This window comes from Puma concolor, chromosome A2, assembly GCF_028749965.1.
Source record: "Puma concolor isolate L17-30 chromosome A2, mPumCon1.1.hap2, whole genome shotgun sequence".
Classification (NCBI taxonomy): Eukaryota; Metazoa; Chordata; class Mammalia; order Carnivora; family Felidae; genus Puma; species Puma concolor.
In genome coordinates, this window is record NC_141668.1 from 20,982,665 (window position 1) to 21,006,643 (window position 23,979).

At 37.8% G+C, this 23,979-nt stretch overlaps 1 protein-coding gene across 2 annotated transcripts in view; it reads left to right on the plus strand.

Annotated features, from left to right (window-relative positions):
- The window catches only part of CHCHD3 (coiled-coil-helix-coiled-coil-helix domain containing 3), a 283,193-nt gene that overhangs the window by 80,131 nt on the left and 179,083 nt on the right, over window positions 1-23,979 (plus strand). The window lies entirely within an intron of this gene.

Sequence of the window (23,979 nt, forward strand, 5' to 3'; positions counted from 1 at the left end):
ACAGAGAGAGACAAAGCATGAATGGGGGAGGGTCAGAGAGAGGGAGACACAGAATCTGAAACAGGCTCCAGGCTCTGAGCTGTCAGCACAGGGCCCGACGCGGGGCTCGAACTCACGGACCGCGAGATCATGACCTGAGCCGAAGTTGGCCGCTTAACTGACTGAGCCACCCAGGCGCCCCGATCCTTAATAATTTTAGGATTTATTTTTTAAATATCCTAATAGACCTCATTAGTTACTTGTATCTTTTCACCCTATTTCCATACATATATAGATAGATAGATAGATAGATAGATATATACACACACACACACTAATACACTTATTTATTTATTTATATAAAATATACGTAATATATAAAAATATATATAGATAACAAATGTATAAATATATATAGCAACCCCTAGAAATTCAAATACACCTTTTATTTTTCAATGTCTTAGCATTTTATTTCACCCTGGAATCTGTAATGAAACTGTACAATAATGCCCCTTAATTTCATTTTTATTCTTGTTTGATTTCTACTTAAATGAATGGTAGGTTAATATCATTGCAACATTTGCTGCCCGTGTGAGTGTATTGTGTATGAAGATTTCAGGAGGCGTCATTATTGTGTGACATTAAATGGGAGAGCAATTTTAATAAGGGTTCTGTAGATATTTGAAAAGAAAAAATTTGAAAATGTGTCCCTATTTAAATAGTACGCCCATTCTGAGTTAATTCTATTAAAAGCAAGCTAAAAGTGAATTAGAAATTGAAACAGTGTTAGCCTCTAATAGTTTTGTAATGAGTGGTCTTTTTTGGTAGTGCTTAACTTCATGCAGGGTATCTCTCTGTATAACATGCTCGTTTTGAACTGTTAAGCATTACAAGTAAAATTATTTTAGTCATAGGAAAGCCTAATTACATGGATTTCTTCCATTATGCTAATTACGAATCTACCTACATTGAGGGAGGGGCAGAGAATAGGCTGAAGGTTAAGAGATGGAGGTTTGATTTGACTGTTAGCTTTGTGTTTTAGTAATTTGTGATCTCGAGTAGCTGATTTACCTTCTCAGTTCCCTCAGTTGTGAAATTAGGTTAGTAAGAATACCTACCTGATAATCTTGTTTTTAAGTGAAGGTTAAATAAGATAATTTATATAAATTGCCTGGCACACATTAAACTTTCAATGCAAAATGCTCATTTTTTACAGAGAACTTTTGTCTCTTTGAAAAGCAGTAGCATGTGATGGGTAAGAGTGTGACCCCTCAGGGATCAGACTGCTGGGTTTGAATTCCATCTTTATGAGTTACTAGTTCAGAGACCACAGAGTAAATTACTCAATTTTAGGGGTCAGTTTCCCCCTATGTAAGATGGAACACAATAATAACACCCACATTGGCATATCCTCAGGGCTACTTTGAGAGCTAAGTGATATATTCCATATAAAGTTCTTAGAGCAGCACAGTGACTCACAGAATCATAGTACATGTTCTGTATATGTGATTGTCTATTTTGTCTGTCGGTCCATCTACCCGTGCGTTTCAGAGAATTATTCCCTAGTTGTATAGAGAGAACAACCTACCTGCCACCTTCTGCATGTGCCCTTTCTCATTTCCTCTTGCTGTCATCATTTCTAAGGAGTGTAGAAAATCTCTTTGTTGGTGAAAATGCACGAAAAACAAGCTAAGTGAAGCTAGGTGTACTTTTTTTCTTTTGCATGAGCCATTGACCGTGTTTCTTAAGGATAGGCCATGTCTAGTTTCAAAAGTGCTAAGTGGGAGAGGTGAGATAGGGCATTTTTTTCTTATCGGATGAACAAGTGATTGAAAAAAATCGACTTTTAGTTTGAAAAAATTATCCTTTTAGTTAATATAAGTGTTAAAATTGATAATGATGCTAAATGATTGATTCTTATGTACTGGCACCTTCACTTTTTTTTTTTTTTTTTTTTTTTTTTTTTTTGCTTGCTCAGAAAATAATTTTCAATTGCTGGGAGACCCTCTGTAAAGTCTGGAACTGTGTTCTTCAATTATGTTTGGCTTTAACAAAATTTTTTTTTAATGTTTGTTTATTTTTGAGAGAGGAGGGGCATAGAGAGAGACACACACACAGAATCTGAAGCAGGCTTCAGGCTCTGAGCTGTCAGCACGGAGCCTGATGTGGAACACGAACCCATGAACCCACGAACCCTGAGATCATGACCTGAGCTGAAGGTGCCTGACTTAACTGACTGGACCACCCAGGCACCCCTGTGTTTGACTTTTTAAAAACTTTCTGAAAGGAGAGCCAGGTGATCAGCAGTAGCCAACTTTGCTTAGGTAGTTAAAGCCCTGAATGAGGATAGTGGCATTGCACACAAATAACATAATTTTTAAAATTCCAGTTAGTTAACATACAGTGTATTGTTAGTTTCACATGGACAATATAGTGATTCAACACTTCCATGCAATACCCAGTGCTCATCACAAGTGCTCTCCTTAATCCCTATTACCTACCTAACCGATACCCCCACTCACCTCCCTTCTGGTAACCATCAGTTTGTTCTGTGTAGTTAAGAGTCTGTCTCTCGGGTTACCTCCCTCTCGCTGTCTCTTTTTTTCTGTTTGCTGGTTTGTTTGTTTCTTAAATTCCACCTATGAGTGAAATCATATGGTATTTATCTTTGTCTGACTGACTTGTTTCGCTTAGCGTAATACTGTTTAGCCCCATCCATGACTTTGCAAATGCGCAGTGTAATTTTAAGAATTCTCATTTACATACCAAGAAGGTAAATGACATACACGGATTGAGGGCATTGATGAGTAGGCTAAATAAAGCCTTGCAGAAAGAAATTAAATCATTCCTTGTTGTGGAAGATGCCATCAGAAGCAAAATCTTGATAAAGATCTTCAAAATCAGTAGTGAAACAGTAGTATTACTGCCATTAGCTGAGAACTGATGAGAGAGAGGTTTGCATAGATACCTCCTTATTGCTTTGAAATCTAGGAAGAAAAATAACTTGTACCTAGATGTGTCTTTGAGACTTAATGTAGGTCTGTGTTGTCCTATGGCTACAAGTAATTATTAAGCACTTGAAGTATGGTTGATCCAAATTGAGATCTACTCTAAGTATAAAATACAGATTTCAAAGACCCAAGTGAAAAAGAATATAGAACATCTCCTTTACTTATAAAAGTCTCTCTCTAATTGTATTGATTATATGTGGAAATAATTATTTTGGATGTATTTGGCTAAATAAAATACATTGTCAAAATTAATTTGATGTGGCTCTTTTTACCTTTTTAATGTGGTTTTTAGAAAATTTAAATTTTTTTTTAACGTTTATTTTTGAGACAGAGACGAGCATGAACAGGGGAGGGGCAGAGAGAGAGGGAGACACAGAATCGGAAACAGGCTCCAGGCTCTGAGCAGTCAGCACAGAGCCCGACGCGGGGCTCGAACTCACGGACCGTGAGATCATGACCTGAGCCAAAGTCGGATGCTCAACCTACTGAGCCACCCAGGCGCCCCGAAAATTTTAAATTACATTTGTAACTTGCATTATATTTCTTCTAGTCAGTGTTGCTCTAACATTTTATGTAAATAATACATTTGCATAAAAATGGTGATACCACAAAATTGAAAAAAACTCTGCCCAGTACCCTATCTCTTTCCCCAGTGGTAACCATTATTAACAAGTTCTTGTGTATTCTTCTGTTTTTCTGAGCATACTATTCTCCTAAATACGGTAAAAAAATTTTTTTAAGTTTATTTATTTATTTTGAGAGCGAGAACTCAGGGGAGGGGCAGAGAGAGAGGGGGAGAGAATCCCAACCAGGCTCCACACCATCAGCTTGGAGCCTGACGTGTTGCTTGAAGCCACAAACTGTGAGATCAGTATCTGAGCCAAAGCCAAGAGTCGGGCGCTTAACCCACTGAGCCACCTAGGTGCTCCATTTGCTTTTAAGTACATTTTAAAAGAGAATAGTCATAAAAGCTACTGTATCTTAATATAGATTTTCGGGTTAGGGTGGGTAAAGAGTACCAAGTGAATTTCTGTCTGCCTTTTTGTCTCAGTTATTCACACTTGAGGGAAGTCTAATTACCGATTCTCTGTTCCCTTAAAGAGACACCATCATTACCTGCAGGAGCATCAGGACCAGTGCTGAGGAGGAATTAATTAATTTTCATTGAATTTGTAGCATCAATTCTTTTAAATGGTTTAACTGAAAAAAATTGACTCTTACTGATTGTGCTAGTAATTAACATTTTGTAGTGAAAGAAGACTATTATTGTTGGCAAACTTTTCAGATTTTCTACAGTAGACATTTTAAAGCGGTTTTGTTTCTGTTCGTCTCATTTTGAAATTAATGTTGATATAATTGCTGATCTGGTAAAAATGGGATAGAATTAACTTAATAGCATTATAGAAAAGTCATGATATAAAGGAACTATATATCATACTATATACTATACTATATACTATACTATAGTATATCAACTATACTGTAGTTGATGTAGAGTCACTGATTTTTTTAAACATGTTTTGTACACTATTCTAAGCACATAATAAGTGCTCAATAAATAATGATTAAAACATGTATCAAATTGAATAGTAGAGCATTGATGATCACTTGATAATTTGTCTTTTTTCCAAATTGAGAAGATAACTTTGTCAACTATCAAAATATGATGTTGATGGAAATACAGATACTAGAAACTTTTTCACCCATATATTTGCGTTCCTTCTGTTTTTTTTTTTTTTTTTTTTAATGGCTCAGTACATCACTATTTAGTATACACTTGAAAAGAATATGCATTCTCTATTTGTTGTGTGGAGGGTTCTATACATGTCCATTAGGTAAAAATTGTGTTAAAAAAAAAGTCTTACTTTTTTTTTTTTTTTTTTACCTGCTGCATCATCTACTAGTTACTGTAAGAGCTGTGTGCCTGTATTTTTGACAGTTTTTGCTTTATATAGTTTGTGGCTGTGTTATTAAATGCATACAGGTTGGACATTGTATCTATTCCCGTTGACTGAATCTTTTGTTATTATCATGTAGTTATCTTTAATGATACTCTTTAACATAAATTCTGTTTTGTCAATATTCATATAGCTGCACCAGCTTTCTTTTGGTAAGTGTTCGCTTAATTGCATTTTTTCCCATCTTTTTATTTTTGGTCTTTCTGTATTTTAGTGATTTTGCTGTATCTTCTGTAGACAGTATGTAGGTGGGATTTTAAAATTCTGTCTATCAATAATGTGACTTAAACTAGCAAGTTCAGTTCCAAATTACACATATTATGATCACTTCCATATTTAGAATTATTTCTGCCATTTTGCATTTTGTGCTTTTTGTCTCCCCCCACCATTCTCCTGTTATTTTCATTTTCCTCCTTTTTTTTTTTAGAACCTAAATGAAGCGGCCTAGACTTTGCCATTGTCTTCTCTTTTTATTCTGACAACTACAGTGGTAATGCAAATGAAGGGTTTTGTGCAGGCCCTTTGTGGCACATTGTAGTTGCTCAGTAAATGTTACATCAGTTTTTCTGTGTTTACTCACATTGGTGTAATGCCTTGAGTATGACCTAGTGCTTAACAGTGTTATTTAATTTGATTCTATAACAATCATTTGGCATAAGGTGTTACTATTTCCATCTGCCTGTGAGAAAAATCAACAGCTCAGCGAGGTTATATTGATAAATTCAGTATGCCAGAGTAGAGTTTTACACGCAGATGTTCTGATTCTAGGTAGTGTTGTAGTGGTTATTGACATGGCTGTTGTGAACTATTAAGTGCAGATAAATATTAGAGACTGGGCCTTATTTGCATCCTTTGAATAGTGTTTTATTTTAAGAGCATGAGAATATTAACATTCCAGTTAAGAGTACTTTACAGTGCTTTCTTCACAGTTTTATGGTTTTGGGTATTACTTTACTGATTTTGATAAATCTCATTCTTATTGCTCTTCATGTGCTTAGTTTTAAGACATAGAAATGTTTGCAGGTAAGTCAAGTTCAGTAATGTGTGCATTAGACTAACAAACAGGTTGAACCAACATCACTGTGATCCTTTTGATTAGATCCTTCTTGTGTGATCCTTTAGGTTAGGTACTTGACCTTTACAGAAGATATGGAGATAAGTTATTTGATCTGAAGTTAATACTGTATTATAGTTTCACACATTTTTAAAAAGAGAAATAATCAAATTGACATATTAATGCAATTGGTGGGTTTGATTCTTAAATGTGTTGAATGTAGACTACCCAGTGTTATTTTTACACTAGCCCTCCTTTTCCCACCTCTTGGCATAGACATCTGAGCTCCTAGTAATTTAAAAATTCTGATAAATGACACTTGATAAATGTTGTGATGCTGTGAATACTGATAAGCACTAGAAATTCAGTTGGCGAAGCATCAATTTCACACCTGAGACCTCAGCTCAAAGTTCAGGTTAAAGGTTTGCCTCGAATCCGTAGTCTTTTTCTCAGGTCCCCTGAAAAATGCAGTGATTTCTAACCACATTTTTCTTCTGCATCAAATCCAGGCAGCACTCTGAATCATTAAATATTAAACCTTATATTCAAGAACATTATTCACTCATTAATATTGCATTGTGGCCTAAACTGCATTGTTCAAAACATTTTAGGATGTTATGCAAGTCTGTCAAAATATATTAACAAACTTAGTCATGTTGAACTAAGCAAAAAAATGACAAACTGTTTGCACCACAAACGTGTTGCAGTTAAATTTTTGTACAATGTAAGCATTTTGAGTTGGGATATTTGGAAATCACTGTAAAGATAAAATGAATTGCAGCGGAAGCCAGATGGAATGAATATTCATCTTCCATGTAACATCTGCTATATATCTTAATGAAATTTATAGTTATCCCTGAAATTTTTCTTTCTTGACAGTATTTATTTATCTTTAAAATTATTTTAACTAGGGGTTCAATATGAGTTAGTACAATTCTAGCTGCTTATAAAACTGAAATATCTGATTCAGGGACCATTTTTCAAATCTCCATGATGGCTATCATTGCTGCAAAATCGGAGCTAGATGGGCCTCCTGTGAACTGTGGGGTAACTGGACACTTTTGATATTCGGCAGAGTGTACGAGAGTGATCGAGTTCAAGCCTTGGTCTCTGTGACCAAATTTGTTCTGGATTGCTGTGAACGCATCTGGTTTCTTGCTGCTTTTCACAACCCTGTTAGTTACAGTGAGAAGCCATAAAATTCTTTCCATGAAGGAAAATGATAGAAGCGTTTTTGTGTCAAAAATTGTTCCTTCTTAAAAAAAAAAAAACAACCCTTTTTCTGGTACAGTAAAGAAAAGTAAAGTAGTAAAAGGTGTGAAAATTCACAATTGAGGAGATGCGTTGTTTTTTGTGCCAATACCATAGTGTATCAGCTTTATCTGAAGTATGCTTACATTGATTATATGTTGGTGGTTATTGACATTTAATGGATTAGAATTTAATGAGGGAGATCAGTAAGAGTGTGTAGGTTGATTTTAAAACATCCTTGATTACTTAAATATTTTTGAACAGAGGATGAATTAATTTTCCTGTGATAGGTGGATCCGAAACTATGTAAGTAGCCCATGGGCTCATCGCTAAGATGATGAACATCTATAGCTGTTATTTCAAAAAATGATAGAAATGGGCATTGTGAAGTAAATAATGAAGGTGGCGTAGCGAATTCCTGCTGGCTGAGAGTTAAATTATTCATTTTGTTGGTTTAGCTAACACGGTTCGTGCTGCGTGGGATTGAAGCACGATGTCAGTGACTAATATTGCATAATTAAAAAGTCTTAGTTCCTCAGGCCTGTAATAGAGTTGAAATTTAGAAATGGTTGTTAACATCGTGGAAATACAGTTTTATTTGTATAAGTAGATGCGGTTTACCTAATCATTTTGAAGTTTTTACGTTATTAAACATCTGTGTAACACGAAGGCAGTACGCCCAAGACGTTTTTAACTGTGGTTAATGTTGGAGTTCCTTGCCCCTGCTTTGCGTACCACCCGCTGTGTTGTTCTTCCGGACAGGCTGCCCGGGAGTCAATGGTGCGGTTCCAAAGCCCGAGGAGCACACTCCCTCCCCACTGCAACACTGCAGCTGCTTTTCTCACTTAGAATTATGTTGCAGATCACTGAAGGGGTTCAGGAGGATCCCCACTCCTATAACTACTAAATTTGAGGGACTGCATAGCTATTTGCATTAACTGAGACGTTAATGTTAAGTTATTACCTCTGCGGCCTTAGTAACTCTAAAGAGAAAAAGACCTAACGCAGACCCCTTTGAATTTCTCTGTTCTTTTATCCATGGTATTTTGTAGTCCTAATCAATGCGCCTGTAATCTTTAGTTTATGCTTCTCTTAATGTAATTTTATATGCAGATTATACCTTTGGAATAGTGCCGTAGCAGTATTTCCCAACCTCAGGAGTCTGTGAGTGGGGGGAAAAAAGAGTGGAAGCACATTCTGGACCATCTGTTAACCACTTGTTGCCACGTGATATCACTACCCCTGTTTGCTTTTGCAGTTGCATTATGGCCAAATGACAAAAGATGGAGGGGTCTGATGGGGAGGGGAAGAAAGACTAGCTGTGTATGTTAACATTTGAATCAGACACTGGACATTTTGCTCAGAGGGGCTTCTTTAGCTAAGCATTTTGCTTCACACAATCAAGGTCACGTAGTATAGTTGACTAGCATGTGGTTTTGAGAGTCAGAAATCTAGAATACAAATCTTGTATTTTCTTATGTGACTTTGAGCAGTGTATTTAACTTCTCTCAGCTTTGGTTTCTTTAGCTCTGAAAGGTGAATAACTACTACTCTGTGGGATATTTGTGAGGATTAAATGAAATAATGTACGTAAAACACCTGTTAAAATACCTGGCACAAGGAGGTACTCCCTAAATGGCAGCTATTATAATATTATTAGTTGAAGATTATGCATATTTTTTCACTTAAAAGGCATAAGTTGTGCGTGAAACTCTTCAGTATTCAAAGTAACAAATGAAATGGAATAGAGAATGGAAGGAGCACATGGGTCTGAATGCCTTTTGTTAGAATGAATTGGAATTGTGTCGCCGTTGACTCCTTAAGTGCAAGGCCTAGATGTCATGCTCTGTCTCCTGTGGGTTGATTCCTTGTTCCTACACTATGGTCTACATATTAAATTTGCAAAAAAGCACTTTTTAATGCGTTTTCATTTCAGGCGATTCCATTTGTTTCTTTCATTTTTATCTCTGATGTGACTCCTGAATGGTAATAATTCTTATTCCTGAAGGTGTGTGTGTGATTTTACTTTCGAGTCAGAGATGGAAAATATCAAGTGAGGGAACGAACATGAATCCGAGAATGACAGTAGGTGAAACCATACAGAAATTCACAGTTTTAGATCTTGTGCTACATCTTTCTGCCATCTCATTTTCTGTTTAAGGTGAAAATTAAAATGAAATCCAGTATATATACTGCTTAGTGTGGCTTTCAGATCAGTGTGTTTTTATTAGAGTTTGTTTTGTTCTTTAGCATGGTTTCTAGCGTGAATGCTAGAAATAGAACATCTGCCAGAGAATGAGTTTTTAGCTGATGAATAGTATCAGAGAGGCATGTAAAATAAAATGGTTGCTGTTACCTAGGGAGAGTGCATTGTGGAGCAGGCGTGGTGGGTGCTGAGGTTGTCTGTTGTACTTGCGTAGACCAAGGTGATTTGTAACGGAAGACCAGCTTGGTCTAAGGGTCAAGACCCCTTCAACTCTTGGTATTTCTTTTGAGGTTACAAAGGAGTTAAGGTGAAAAAATATAGGGCCATCTTTATTCATCTGTGAGGCTGATGGATATTCTTTCCTTTTTTTTTTAATTAAAAAATGTTTTTGAATGTTTATTTATTTTTGAGAGAGATAGAGACAGAACGCAAGTGGGGAGGGACATAGAGGGAAACACAGAATCCGAAACAGGCTCCAGGCTCTGAGCTGTCAGTATAGAGCCCGATGTGGGGCGTGAACCCACAATCTGTGAGATCATGACCTGAGCCGAAGTCAGTCATCAGACCGACTGAGCCACCTGGGTGCCCCATGGATATTTTTTCCTAAGGCCTGTGTTTAACTAGCTCATAGTAAGAATGATGGCTGTGCTCAATGATGTAAAATTTTATTCGTTTTTTATTTTAGCTTGAAGTTTATTTATTTTGAGACTGAGAGAGGGAGAGAGAATGAGTGAGCTTGGGGGAGGGGAGGGGTAGAGAGAGGGGGAGAGAGAGAATTCCAAGCAGACTTTGCACTGTCAGTGAGGAGCCCCCATGCGGAGTTCAGACTGATGAACCATGAGATCATGACCTGAGCCAAAATGAAGAGTCGGATGCTTAACCAACTGAGCCATCCAGGTGCCCTGTAAAATTTGATTCTTTTTCTTTTTTAAAAATATTTTAATGTTAACCTATTTTTGTGAGAGAGAGAGAGAGAGAGAGAGAGAGAGAGAGAGAGAGAGAAAGAGAGAGAGAAAGAGTGTAGGCAGGGGAGGGGCAGAAAGAGAGAGGGAGACATAGAATTCAAAGCAGGCTCCAGGCTCTGAGGTGTCAACACGGAGCCCCAGGTGGGGCTCGTACCCACGAATTGTGAGCTCATGACCTGAGCCAAAGTCGGACGCTTAACTGAGCCACCCAGGTGCCCCTAAAATTTGATTCTTAAGAGGCTGTTGTAGTGGATTTTGTTGTAGTGAATTTCCATAGTTTTTTGAGAACAAAATTTGTCTTTGCAGCATATACTTCTTTGGTCGAGGGGGAGTGGTTGTCTTTCTGTTTCATGTACAACTTCATTAGACTCTTAAGCTTTCCAAAGAGGATGTCACTCTTCTCTCAGGCTGACCTTTGTGTCAATTGACTGTTTGTTTCACCAGAATTATGGAATAGGTGCTTGCCATGGAATTTAATCTTGAACTTACTACTGTGCAATATTTAATCAAAGCAGTGCTCTGCAAGATAGGCATTCTGCCTATTCTTTGATTCCCTAAGACCTGTCCTTCAATTGTGCTTGATTATTTTTAGCTGCAAAACTGGGCCATGCTATTCTGTCCTTATGTGAAATTGCTCTTATTTGATTGTTTAGGTGTTAATGGTTTTCACCATGTATGTATTACATATGTATGTATAAAGTATACGTAACGACTTCATGGTATTTATAGTGCGGGGAGCTATGTTCTACCTCAAGTTTTCTTTTTAGGAAAATGCAGCTTATAGTGAAGAGGTGATATAGGGAAATTTTTTCTATAAGACTTAATTTCCAGTGCCCTAGATTGCTTCATCCAGCACTTTTTAGTGTTTAAAGAGTGTTTAACACTCTTTAGTGTTAAAAAAGAATAAAAATACAAGAGAAATTTTAGAAGTGGAGAAGATTTTAAGGAGTTGGAGGCTTGATAGCATTGAAAGCATCTCCACTGACCTCTCATTTCAAGTTCGGTCTCATTCCCTGCCGTCCCTGGTGAGAAGAGCATGTGATGGACAGATGTGAGCCAGTGGGCTAGCTTTGGCATAGCACAAGGATCACCAGGATTGTCCCCAGTCTCTCTGAATGCTTCTCAGAGAACCTTTTGGCTTCCATGTCCTGGTCAACTGGTCTGGGAGGGAGATGGGAACAGAGAGATTCTCACCTGGTTCCCTTGACAGGGGGCTGAAAACTTTTCAGCTGGTGATATACCACTAGGCCCCAGGGGTGGAGACTGCCTTGTCTCCTACCATTGAACAGGTACCTCCACTTAACGTAGCCCTGCAGCTGGGCCTGTACCCTGGTGAGCAGGCAGATGAGAAGGGGGCACTTGCTGGACACTGCAGCCAGGCAGACAAATGAAAGGAGCCCTCAGAAAAGGTGCTTCCATCAAGAACTGTTGCAGTATTTCAGTGGTGCTTTTGCCGTTTGTAGCATTGGCAGCGATTGCCACTCGATTGTGGGACACGTCGATCTTAAGGTGCGTCTTGATTTTATGCATATTGAAGGATGGGGAAGATAACCCATGCAGGTTATATTTGATGAAATAAACTAAATTGTAGATGGAGATAAATGGAAGAGACCGAGGAACAGTTGTAATTAAATGGTGTAACACATTTCACTGAGTTGAAGACAGCCTGGAGTCTGCACTTTGAAAGGCCTCTCTATTTAGGAGGGTTGATGAGAGCAGATGCACCCCTATTCATAGACGCTAACATTTCTCAACTCTAAGGATAAAGAGAAAATCCGATAAGCTTCCTAACAGAAAGAACCACTAATTTATAAAGGCAATGGAATCAGTCTGGTATAGCCTTTTCTTCTGCCAAACTGTAAGCTAGAAGGTAGAATAACTCTCGGGATTCCTGAGAAAAAGAACTGTAAGTCCGGAATTCTGTGTTGAGCTCTCATTTACCTGTCAGGTGAAAAAAAGGACCTATGGGCATGCAAGGGTTTCGAGCATTTATTAACGGTAACAGCTAGCAGCCAGAATCCATTAAGGAGACAGAACTCATCAGTTGCTTTTACAGAGAGAATTTAATAGAAGAATTGTTAATGAAGTATTTAAGAGCTGAAAAGGCAGGGAAAAAACAACTCACAACAAAAAAGAGCCCTAAGACAGTGCTGTAGACATAGATGGTTCACATTATATTTCTGTTAATTAGAATTTATCTAGTAGCCATGTCCAAAAAGTACAAAGCAATAGGTGAAAATAATTCTAAGGTGTTTTATTTCCCCCAGTATATTCCAGATATCATTTTAACATTTAATATTAAGTTATTAACGATATATACCACATTCTTGTTTTCATACTAAGTATTAAAAATCCAATGTGTACTTTATACTGAAAGTGCATCTCAGTTTGTAACAGCCACATTTGTGTGGCTATTATTGACTGTATCAGACAGCACAGCTTGAAGGTGCCCCAGACTTAGCCCTGGTGGGAAGCGGTGGCAGTTGTTAAACATGGAAGTTTGCAGGAGGGGTTCTTACTGCTGCTCAGCCTCCGAGGAGAAGGTGCCCCCTGGCTGGTGGTGATCCTATCTCTGAGCTTAGAGGAGAGGCCAGTGTTGCTGGGACTCAGATTTTGAGGAGTGCCCTGGTAGGCAGGGCTGGTGTCTCCAGACTGGGGTACAGTGAGGTTGATTTTGCAAGTGTGGGCAAACTGGATTAAATAGTGAGGCCGGAGTGATGCTGAAAGGCATAGACAAGCAAACAGGAGAGTACCTTTTTCTTCTCCTAGCTTTGCAGTCTCCTTCTGGCACCCTCTATTGGCAGAACCCAAGAGGGACCCAACCGCAGAGCAGAAATGTGGTGTAGAGACTTCCAGCTCTCAACATCACAAAAGTAGATAGAAGAGGGATGTGAAGCTAATAGTTGTAGAGAAATATCTGATGCAGTAGACTATCTTAGGAAAATACTTAAACAAAAGAATTCTAACGAAATTTCAAATTACAACAGAGATCTCAATATAGGGAAAGGTGGAGAGGAGAAGTTCCCATGAGGAACATTTTTATAATGTGTACATGAATGATAGAAACGTCTAATAAGGATACTATTAACACAGATGCTTGAAACTGGGGAGAATCCTTGAAGAGAAAACCCACAAATTGTATGAATTTGAAAACACTGAACCCTTAGCTAAGAGTTGGGTTGAGGGGAAAAGTCACTGTATTCAAATGATTTCATCTGACTGAGTTTGCAGAGGGTAGTGGTTGAGAAAATAGTAGGAGTTGTGTTTTTAAACTGTAGTAGGGGGAAAAAGTGTCTGAACAGGAAAAGGAATGGCCACTAATTGCATACAAAAATACTGTAGATCTTTTTGAGAGGGGAAGAGAATATATAGTATATAACTGGGAAAACAAGGAAGGGGGAAAAAAGGAGATAATGACAAGGTAAAAATGATAGTAAACATAAAATGGAAGAAATAAAGGTAAGTGTATCTGTTATACTGTTGATAATTGTGGCTGGCCACATTGCCCATTTAAAGATCAAGGCTGCCAGATTGTGTTAACACACAGACACATTCACTTACCCAGATTGTGTTAACACACAGACACATTCACCTACCCAGAAGCTATGTATTATATGATGTATGCTTAAAACAAAGTAATTTGTTTTAACCTTAATAAGTTAAGGTTAAAAATTAATGGTTGGACAAAGTTGTCTCACACAAACAGAAATATGAGAAAGGTACAATTCAAGGTTGTAACCGCTAACCAGAATAAAGAAGCACGATTATGTGACGATAACAAGCACGGTTTACAAAAACAAGTCATTATTAACCTTTATGCATCAGTCAAATTAGCAGCTCAATATATGAATCAAAAACAATGAGAAATTCAAAGACTACTTGATTAAAAAAAATAAAAGACTTTGTGTAATCATTCTCTCCTTAAAAATGTTTACCTTGGGCTTGATGGAGGAATCCACTAAGCTTTAACATTAAAGCATCTCCCATAAAAGAGATGGATTGAGTCAGGTGGAGTGTGCATCTGTGTGTTCCAGAGGCATAATGCCAGTGGAGGGTGAGAGGTTGTAGTTTGGTTCAAGCTTGAAAGTTCTTTGAAATAGAAAAGAAGTATTGATTATTTTCCTCTGCAAGTCTTAGAATGGAGAATGGTAATGTCTTCTCTCTCACTCTTATCTGGCCAAAATTTCCCCAGACTTCCCACCTTAACAAGGGCATTAATTTCAAAATATGTGTCCTGGCACAGTGTGTCTTTTATGAAGAAGAAATCTAAATGCCAATCACCGTAAAAGGCTTGATGTGTGTTCTGTATACTTGAGGATACGAAGATGCTGTCATTTCTTCATAGTTTAGAGACTTCTTTATACAGATACCCCTGTATCTTAGGTCACTGAATCAGGAGTGTTGTGGTTTTCTGTTTTCAGCAGGAAGCCATCTCACACTGCCATCTCTCCCTGGCTCAAGCTGCTCATGTGGGCTGATGAGAGGGATTTGTCCCCGAGATACCTGCGTTTGTATCCAGCGGACTCTGTGGTTGCCCTCCTCCAGCATCTTAGTACGTAAACCCCTGCAGCACCCACAAAAACAGTGCTAGCAAGGGGAGAGGTGTAGACACTTTCTAGACAAGAAACTGGTCACGCAAGGTGATTTCTTCCTCCTACTTCTATGAAACAGTTGGTTTTCAATCCCTACTGATAAGCCTAAATTTAATGGTGTCTCTACCTCCTTACTTTTACCACTGTTCATTTGTATTTTGAATATTGTGACAAGTGATGTAACCTTTAAAATAAATACTTGATTTTGGTGTAAGATGTCTCTAAATATTCAGCCTAAGCCCATAAAGAAGTGGCCATAGGTCTTTCTGGGAGAGGGAAGACAGGGGTGCCTCAGGGTGTTGTGTAAGTTCCTCCCAGGGAGTTTAATTGTGAATTTCCAAGGGACAGAGACATTTATGAGCCATGGATATGGTGACATTAACTTGGGAATAAAATCAGAATTCTTTTCAAGTGTAAGTGTATTTTTCTGTGCAGTAGGAGAATGCATTTGGTAAGAAAATGGTATCAGAAAGCCACACAGGTAGAACTTGTTCCCAGGTAAGAACTGAAATAGGGACTTTAGGTACAAAATAATATATGATGTGTGATGGGAGTAAGTCATTGGGTGGGGGCAGGGATGAAAACCGATTAGGATTATGGCTACAGGTAATCCCCAGTAAAAGTTGTGGGTTTCCAGTTATGGGCTGAGTTTCACCTCCAGCATCATTTTGAAGTTATGCAGGAAAATGTCCAGACTACAAGTAAATTTGAGTGTATACTAAAATCACTTAAAAATGTTCTTCTGCAAAGAAAGGAGACTTTGATTGTTAAATTCTGAATGGCATTTTAAATGATATTTATGTAGAAACATAGATGACAAAAATGAATGTCCTCTCAGTTATATTCAGAGCCAGGTCATAATGCTGGTTAAATAATACTAATTTACTATATGATTTGTGAGATTGCGGTCATTCAGCTTTCCAAGACGGTGCCATTTATTGCTAAATCACCATTATATAAAGAATACCTATGTTCTGTAATACTAAACTATGCTTATAATCTGTATTCATTCTTTCAAAAATATTTGTTGAATACCTGCCAAGAGCTAGGCACTATTTAACTTACATAAGCTTTGGTGTTACATAACTTCTCTCTGTCTCTGCTTCCTCATTCAAGATGCAATAATCGATTCCATAAGGTTTGTTGTGAGTTATGCCTTACAAGTGCCTAGACCTGTGCCTGGCACAGAAGTCAGCATTATTCAATGCTAACTCTTTATCTGTTGCACATCTGTATATTACATATAGGTATATATAAATGTCACATAGGACACATAGCTATTATATAACACTATAACATGGTATATTAATGTGCGTTTACCTTCACGTGTATATTTTGGAACCTCAGTGCACAGATATCTCTTCCAGTATTTGAAGTAATTTGAACAGAGAAGTATTAAGCTTGCTCTGTACTTTTATAAAGTCTCACTAATAAAAAGTTGTATACTTGTTCCATCATTATATTTAATAGTCTAATAATCAGTTCGTTGAATTACCAGCTCAGCTTTTCTGTTTAAAAAATGAATAGTAAACAGTATTTTGAATGCTGGTTCAGCATGTTCTGACAAAGTATGATGCATTAAAATAAAATTCATCATTAGCATTAGAAATGACCTTTGAGGTTGTAGTCGCTCATTTTTCTCTTGCAGTGTTTGAAACAGTCTGAGTCAAGTGCATTGCAATACTTTGCAGATATTGTCTGTGTATAATGGTCACAGTTCAGTTGTAGATCAATCATTTCATCAAGTTACTGTATCTCTAACAATCTTCATTTCCCGTTTATTGTTGCCCATTATCTGAGGTTCTTGTTATTGTTCCTCAGTAATATAATGGCCTTATACATTAAATTATAAAGTAATTTTCTAAGCTAGAATTGTATAGAATTACTTACGTGTCAACCCAGATGAAGATAAATCTAAGTGTCGTGAATGGCCACATGAACAGTGTGCAGGTTCAGAGAAACATATAGGGCCACTGAAAGCCACATCACTTTGGGGAAAGGCTGGTAATAATTTTGACTTTGGCAGAATCTGACTTGATGTAGTGGAAACAAATAAAAAATGAGGTTTTAAAAAATAATTATGAATAATACCAGATTTAAAAACTGTCCGTGTATGACCACAAAGTGAGTGATGTAATAGAAACGAATTCCGGCAGAGGGGTTGACTCTTTAGGACATTTAAGAGCATAGCTTTGGAAATCCAATCAGGTTGTTCTCTGTCTCCCTCCCATGTGCTTTTCCACACCCCAGTCTTTCTCATGTAAAGAAGGGGGATGACAGTGCCTCCTTCATGGAGGATAATGAGGTTTACTGTACAAAAAATGGGTAGCCAAAGCTATCTTTAAAATGTTCTTCCCACTTTCTTGAAATCTTTAGGTTCTTTGGAATAAAATAATAAAGGCTGGTTTTTACATAGAAACTGAAATAGGTAGGACTAGATTATAGATAGCTATGAAAGCTGAATATATGAGTAGTTTATTTTTTTTCCACTTAAAAGGAAAAATATAATATTCATTATAGGAGATTTGGCTGGTTTTTAGAAATTCATTTTGCTGGTGTACTTAAGTCTCTCACCTGATGGAGAATATACTGAGAAAAAGAGCGAAGTTGCTAGGGCTTGAGGTATAAGGGCAGAGCTGACTGGTATTTGTTTCATTAAGCTTAGGCAAGCTATCCAATTACTTAATGCAAATAAGAAAAGTTTACACTAAACTCCTACTTCTTTGCTTAAAACTCTAGAGAATTTAAATGAGGAGAGATATGTATTTAAAAGGAGGAGATTTAAATGAAACTTAAATCAGGGGCTTAATGTAGAATAATATTAGACCAGGAGATCTGAAATAATAAGTGGGGAATGCCAGTAAATAAAAAGGGAATGTATTCTCCAAAATATTTGGTTTGGCTAGTTTTATCTTGAGATAATTCTTAAAGCTTTGGAAACCCAAGTTAATAATGCAAGACCTGTTTTATCTCATACCCTCTTTTCACCTAAGAGGGACCTTAAAAGTAAAGTGCTGCCTTCTGTTGTCAATGAGCACTTCACTCTTGTTTCCCTAGTGGAGTGTTTACCGAACCACCTGGCTTCTGGTGTGCAACTCCACCATTGGGCCGGTAGCATTCAATGAGGTCCAGAAAACAGGCTCATCTCACTTGGCGCAAAATACGAGGAAAATCAGACGATCATACAGCCGTCTACCTTTCATAGACGGCCATTGAACAGAGTAGCTTGGTGGAATAATAAAAGCAAGGGCCCCCGGGAGGAAGCTCAGAAAAGAATTGGGAGCTTCTGAGAATACAGGCAGTTTTTCTTTGCAAAGCAGTTGTAAAATGTTTTAAATGAATCAGTGAAAGAGGGAACTTAATTAGAAGAAAGTATTGCTATAAATGAATTTCGTGGAGGAGAGATTTGGGGAAATTAGGAAGATTACAATATAGAAATTTTTAATCTGTTGCTTTTACTTCCGAAGTAAAAAGGAAACCTCATTTAGTGACACCATCTATCTGAAATCTTCCCTCCAAAATAGTATGTCAGTAAGGAAAACTTGTAAAATTTTCTAAAATCCTTTTCTTTTTTTCTTTTTTTAATTTTTTTTTTCAACGTTTATTTATTTTTGGGACAGAGAGAGACAGAGCATGAATGGGCGAGGGGCAGAGAGAGAGGGAGACACAGAATCGGAAGCAGGCTCCAGGCTCTGAGCCATCAGCCCAGAGCCTGACGCGGGGCTCGAACTCACGGACCGCGAGATTGTGACCTGGCTGAAGTCGGACGCTTACCCGACTGCGCCACCCAGGCGCCCCTCTAAAATCCTTTTCTAAAATTGCAAAGGCCATTCATTTGAAATCCCCTTTCAAGCCTTGCACTAATTTTTATTGACAATTGTGTGTGTGTTTGTGTGTGTCTGTATGTTTTAAAAGCGTTCCCTCAGTGACCCTAAATATGCCAGCCATTGGTGTCTGAGACAGCAGTCACAGAGCTCTAAAGAAAATGCTTTCTCAGATGTTTCCTCTAAAACTCATTCTCCTTCCCGAGGTTCCTCAGTTAATATCCTTTAGATTTCAATTCACATTTTGGCTCCCATCCATATAGTTTCATAGCAATCTCACTTAAAAAAAAAAAAAAACAAAAAGCCATCAGAGTTTAAGCTTCATGAGGATAAGGACTGTGTGTCTCTTTTATTTTTATTTTTATTTTTTTTTTAATTTTTTTTTTTTTTTCCAACGTTTATTTATTTTTGGGACAGAGAGAGACAGAGCATGAACGGGGGAGGGGCAGAGAGAGAGGGAGACACAGAATCGGAAACAGGCTCCAGGCTCTGAGCCATCAGCCCAGAGCCTGACGCGGGGCTCGAACTCACGGACCGCGAGATCGTGACCTGGCTGAAGTCGGACGCTTAACCGACTGCGCCACCCAGGCGCCCCTGGACTGTGTGTCTCTTGTGCTCACCATTTTGTTCTCAGTAATCACAATAGTGTCTGATACTCAGTAATTATATATCGGATGAATTTGTGAATCCCATTTTTTCTTTTCTTTTTCTTTCTTTCTTTCTTTTTTTTTTAATTTTGAGAGAGAGGAAGAGAGAACCCATGCAAACAGGGGAGGAGGATGGGGGGGGGGGGTAGAGAGAGAGACAAGGAAAATCCCAAGCAGGCTCCGAGTTGTTAGCTCTGAGCCTGACGTAGGGCCTGAACCCATGAACCGTGAGACCATGACCTGAACTGCAATCGAATTGGACTGAGCCACCCAGGCGCCCCTAGTACATGGTTTTTATTAAGTAGTGGGAAAGTCTAAGGATGACACAAGAAATAGAAGTGCCCACTGAGTGAAAATTTGGAAATGATACTTCTTAGTTTCATTTGTCCCCTACCACCACCTTTCTTAAGGGTTTGTACAGGATGAGGAATAATGTATTTAATGTATGATGTTTGTAAAACTTGTACCTGCAAGTGGCCTTAAGATGGTACAGTTCAACCTTCACATTTTAAAGCTGAGCAAACAGGTTCATTAGATTGTACAGATAGATTAGTTGCTGACAGGTAATAAGGATTTGTTCTGGCCCTACTGCCAGCCTTTCTGAAGATGCAGGTCTATTTGTAATGGTGAATAAAAGTGGCTAAGAATTTATTAAGAAGGGGAAATAATTTTCTTTTTAGTCACTTTGTGCCCATCTAGTCTCTCTGCAGCCAAGAGTCCAGCACAATTAGGTGCTGATATGCCAGAGGCTCTGAAGTATTGTGGAGTATAGAATTTCCATCTACAATAAAAGTATTGTAACATCCTTCTGTTTTAGGGTATTTCGTGTAGTCTGGGATTATATCACACTTGTGACACTTGCAACCTGGTGGCTTGGCCCTTGTGGGGTTCAGCTGGTCTCACCAGTTGTTTTGTAAATCCCCCAGTCTTCTATGTTCTGCAGCTGGTTTCCCTCCATCCCTCCCTCCTCCTGTTTCTTTCCTTCTTTCTTTTCTTTCTTTTCTTCCTTCCTTTTTCTTTCTTTCTCTTTCTTTCTTTCTTTCTTTCTTTCTTTCTTTCTTTCTTTCTTTCTTTCTTTTCTTCCTTCCTTTTTCTTCCTTCCTTTTTCTTTCTTTCTCTTTCTTTCTTTCTTTCTTTCTTTCTTTCTTTCTTTCTTTCTTTCTTTCTTTTCTTCCTTCCTTTTTCTTTCTTTCTCTTTCTTTCTTTCTTTCTTTCTTTCTTTCTTTCTTTCTTTCTTTGTGGTTGGAAACATGCTACTCATTCATTCTTGCATGCATACGTTCAACAAGTATTTGTTGAGCACTTACTCTGTGGCAGACACTGGTAAAAGCCCCGGGAATATAGCAGTGAACAAAAACAGACCACCTTCTTGCCCTTACAGAACTTATAGGCAAGTGGGGAAGAAACAAAGGAGCAGGTGAAGGGATAGGGCTGCAAGGGCATTGCCATTTTCAATTTTGGAAGTTCTTGAAGGTCGTAACAATAAAGCAGAACTTCTTATTAGTGAAAACTTGGAAACAAAGATGGAGAAGACCAAGCTATGTATAGTCATGGTGTATTTAGCGAACTTGGAGATTTGCTTCTTCTTTTCAGAATACCATTGCTTTCTCTGTGTTCCTGACTCCATAGTGAGTACTGTTACTAATACTGCTACTTACCCTAATAGTGGTGAGTGCTTATTGTATTACAGGCATCATGCTAAGTGCTTTGTGTACGTAGAACCCTTTAAGGTAGGTATTACACCAGTTCATTTTACTCATGAGAATAACAAGACCCAGGGAGGTTGGCTCAAGCATTGACTCAGCTAGTAAGTGCTAGAGCCTTGTTCTGGACCCAGGACTCCCAACTCCAAAGTCTGTGCCTCTGTACCAAATATTACAAACTGATAACCTTTGTTTTTATTATAACATTGAAGTTGTGTATATGTTTTTGCTTTTTTTTTTTTTTTAAGTTTATTTTGAGAGAGAGAGTGAGTGGGGGGAGAGACAGGAGAAGGAGAATCCCAAGTAGGTTCTGTGCTGTCAGCTCAGAGCCTAATGTGGGACTTGATCCCATGAACCATGAGATTCATGAGCCAAAATCAAGAGTTGGACACTTAACTGACTGAGCCACCTGGGCACCCCAAACATAGTAGTTTGCTTCTTTTTCATTACCTTGTCAAAACTTTTAAGCTTGAACTCCTTTTAACTACATTTGTAGTTAAAATTGGTATATGTGAGTAAACTAAATTTTAAAAAGTAGGCAGTTATTATTAAATAAATACTACTTTAAAATATGATATATACCACATGTGGTAGAAGATAGAAAATCTAGTTGTACAGAATTCATTTTATGTTAATGAACTAATAATGTAATTTTTGTAATAGTTGTATATATGTATGTAATGTCCCTAGCACAGTGCTCGGCATATAGTAGGTGATCTATACATGATGGTGATTTTTATTATTTTTAGTTTCCACCTGACTTGTAACATAGGTAATATCTTTTACATGCAGGTGCCATGCCAGTAAAATGCTTTATTTAACTGCACCATCTTGTTACCTTATACGGTAACCTCAGCAGTGACCGGCACACTAGCTTGATGAGGACCACTTCATTTTTGATGTTCTCCTTTTATATATAGGGCCTCCAGGATTTGTGTGAGTAGAAGTATATTTTGCTAGTTGAGGGCTGTGGCTCTTGGTTTAGTAAGCATTAGAATCACCTGGAGGGCTTATTAAAAGGCAGTTTGGAGACACTACCCCCAGACTTTCTAATTCAGTAGATGTGAGTGGTGTCCAAGTATTTGCATTTCTCACAATTTCCCATGGATGCTGCCACTGCTGCTCATTTATGGATACTTTTGGAACTGCTGCTTGGAAGTGACAAGACTTCGCATTATTGGTGTTCTTTTTCGATTATGCAGGTCCACTGAGTTACTGTATTGGTATTGATGTTGCTGAACTCACTGTGAAATAGTATGGAGAAATTTGATTTGTGTCAGTGTAATTGTACTTACTGTTTCAGGAGAAGTTCCTAATTTTTTTTTTTTAATGTTTATTTATTTATTTTTTAAGTGAGAGAGAGCACAAGTGGGGGAAAGGGCAGAGAGAGAGGGAGACACAGAATCCAAAGCAGGCTCCAGGCTCCAAGCTTTCAGCTCAGAGCCCGAGGTGAGGCTTGAACCCACAAATTGTGAGATCATGACCTGAGCCAAACTTGGACGCTTAACCGACTGAGCCACCCAGGCATCCCTTAAGGAAAAGTTTCTAGAGGTTACTTTTGCATTAGAGATTTTCAAAGTGTAGGTTTTAATGTGTTTCTGTTATTCGTCTTTATTCAAGACCTAAAAACACACAGGTTTAATTTTTTGGAATATATTTTACAAGGTAATTTCTAATTATATTTTTAATTATAATTGATTATAATCAAGTTTGGTTATAATTGATTTCTGAGAATTTCAGAGTATCTGGATGATGTGGGAGTTTAAAAATAGTAGCAAAGATTTTTATTTTCTTTAGTTCTTTTCAAAAATCATTTTAAGACTAAATTTAATAGAGTAGTATTGAATTCAATTTGGTGCTCATCATTCCCACTTACAAAGTAGATTTCATTCAGAATTTCACTTATACCAACATAACAATTTTACCTTTTCTTTTTAAAGCAGTGCTTGTACCTTTAGGGATATGATGGTATACAGGGGTTATTCTCTCAAAGAAGAAAAGGCAATCAGAAAGTCTTTGTTCATGAGATTAGACTGAAATATCTTCTCATTCACTGATTACTGAATACCTTTATGTGCCAGGCATTATGGTAGAAATAGGTACCAAAGTAATTTATCTTTTTCATGCACAATGAGGGGTTTTAGTGGATGGTAACTGACTATGATGTAATTGTGTGATGAGGTTACTGATAAACCCAGTGTTGTCAGATGCTTCATTAACACAATCAGTATTCTGTACAGATCTTAGAGGGTGAAGTTCTGCTTTCTTATTTTGCTAGACTTATTTCTTATTTTGTGTCCATAGTGTTACATTTAGTTTGGAGCTAAGGGACAAATTGGAGTCCTTCCAGAAGTGAGGACCTCTGCTGTTGAAAGGTCTTGCCATTTTTGCATATGAGGATCCTTGGAAAATGGGAGTAATTCATCTGGAGGGAAGACATCTTAATTATGTTTTTAGTTCCCTGCTGTAATGTAAGATCCATGAGGACAGGGACCCATCCTTCTTGTTCAGCACTGTGTCATCGTGCTTCTTTCCATGGCTTCTTTTCCGTGTATTCAACAAACAGTTGAATGAGTCAGTTTTGAGGGGAAGATGATGGTTACTTTCAAATATTTGTCTTGTAGATGGCCTGTTAATTAGACTTACTGCTTATATTCCAGAGGACAAAGGAGGCAGGCACCAGGGATGGAATTTTTAGGTGGGCACATTTCAGTTTTACATAGGAAGAACTTTGTAAAACTAGTCTAATAGTCCTATCAATTAACTTTTTCCGGGATTTGAATTCTGCT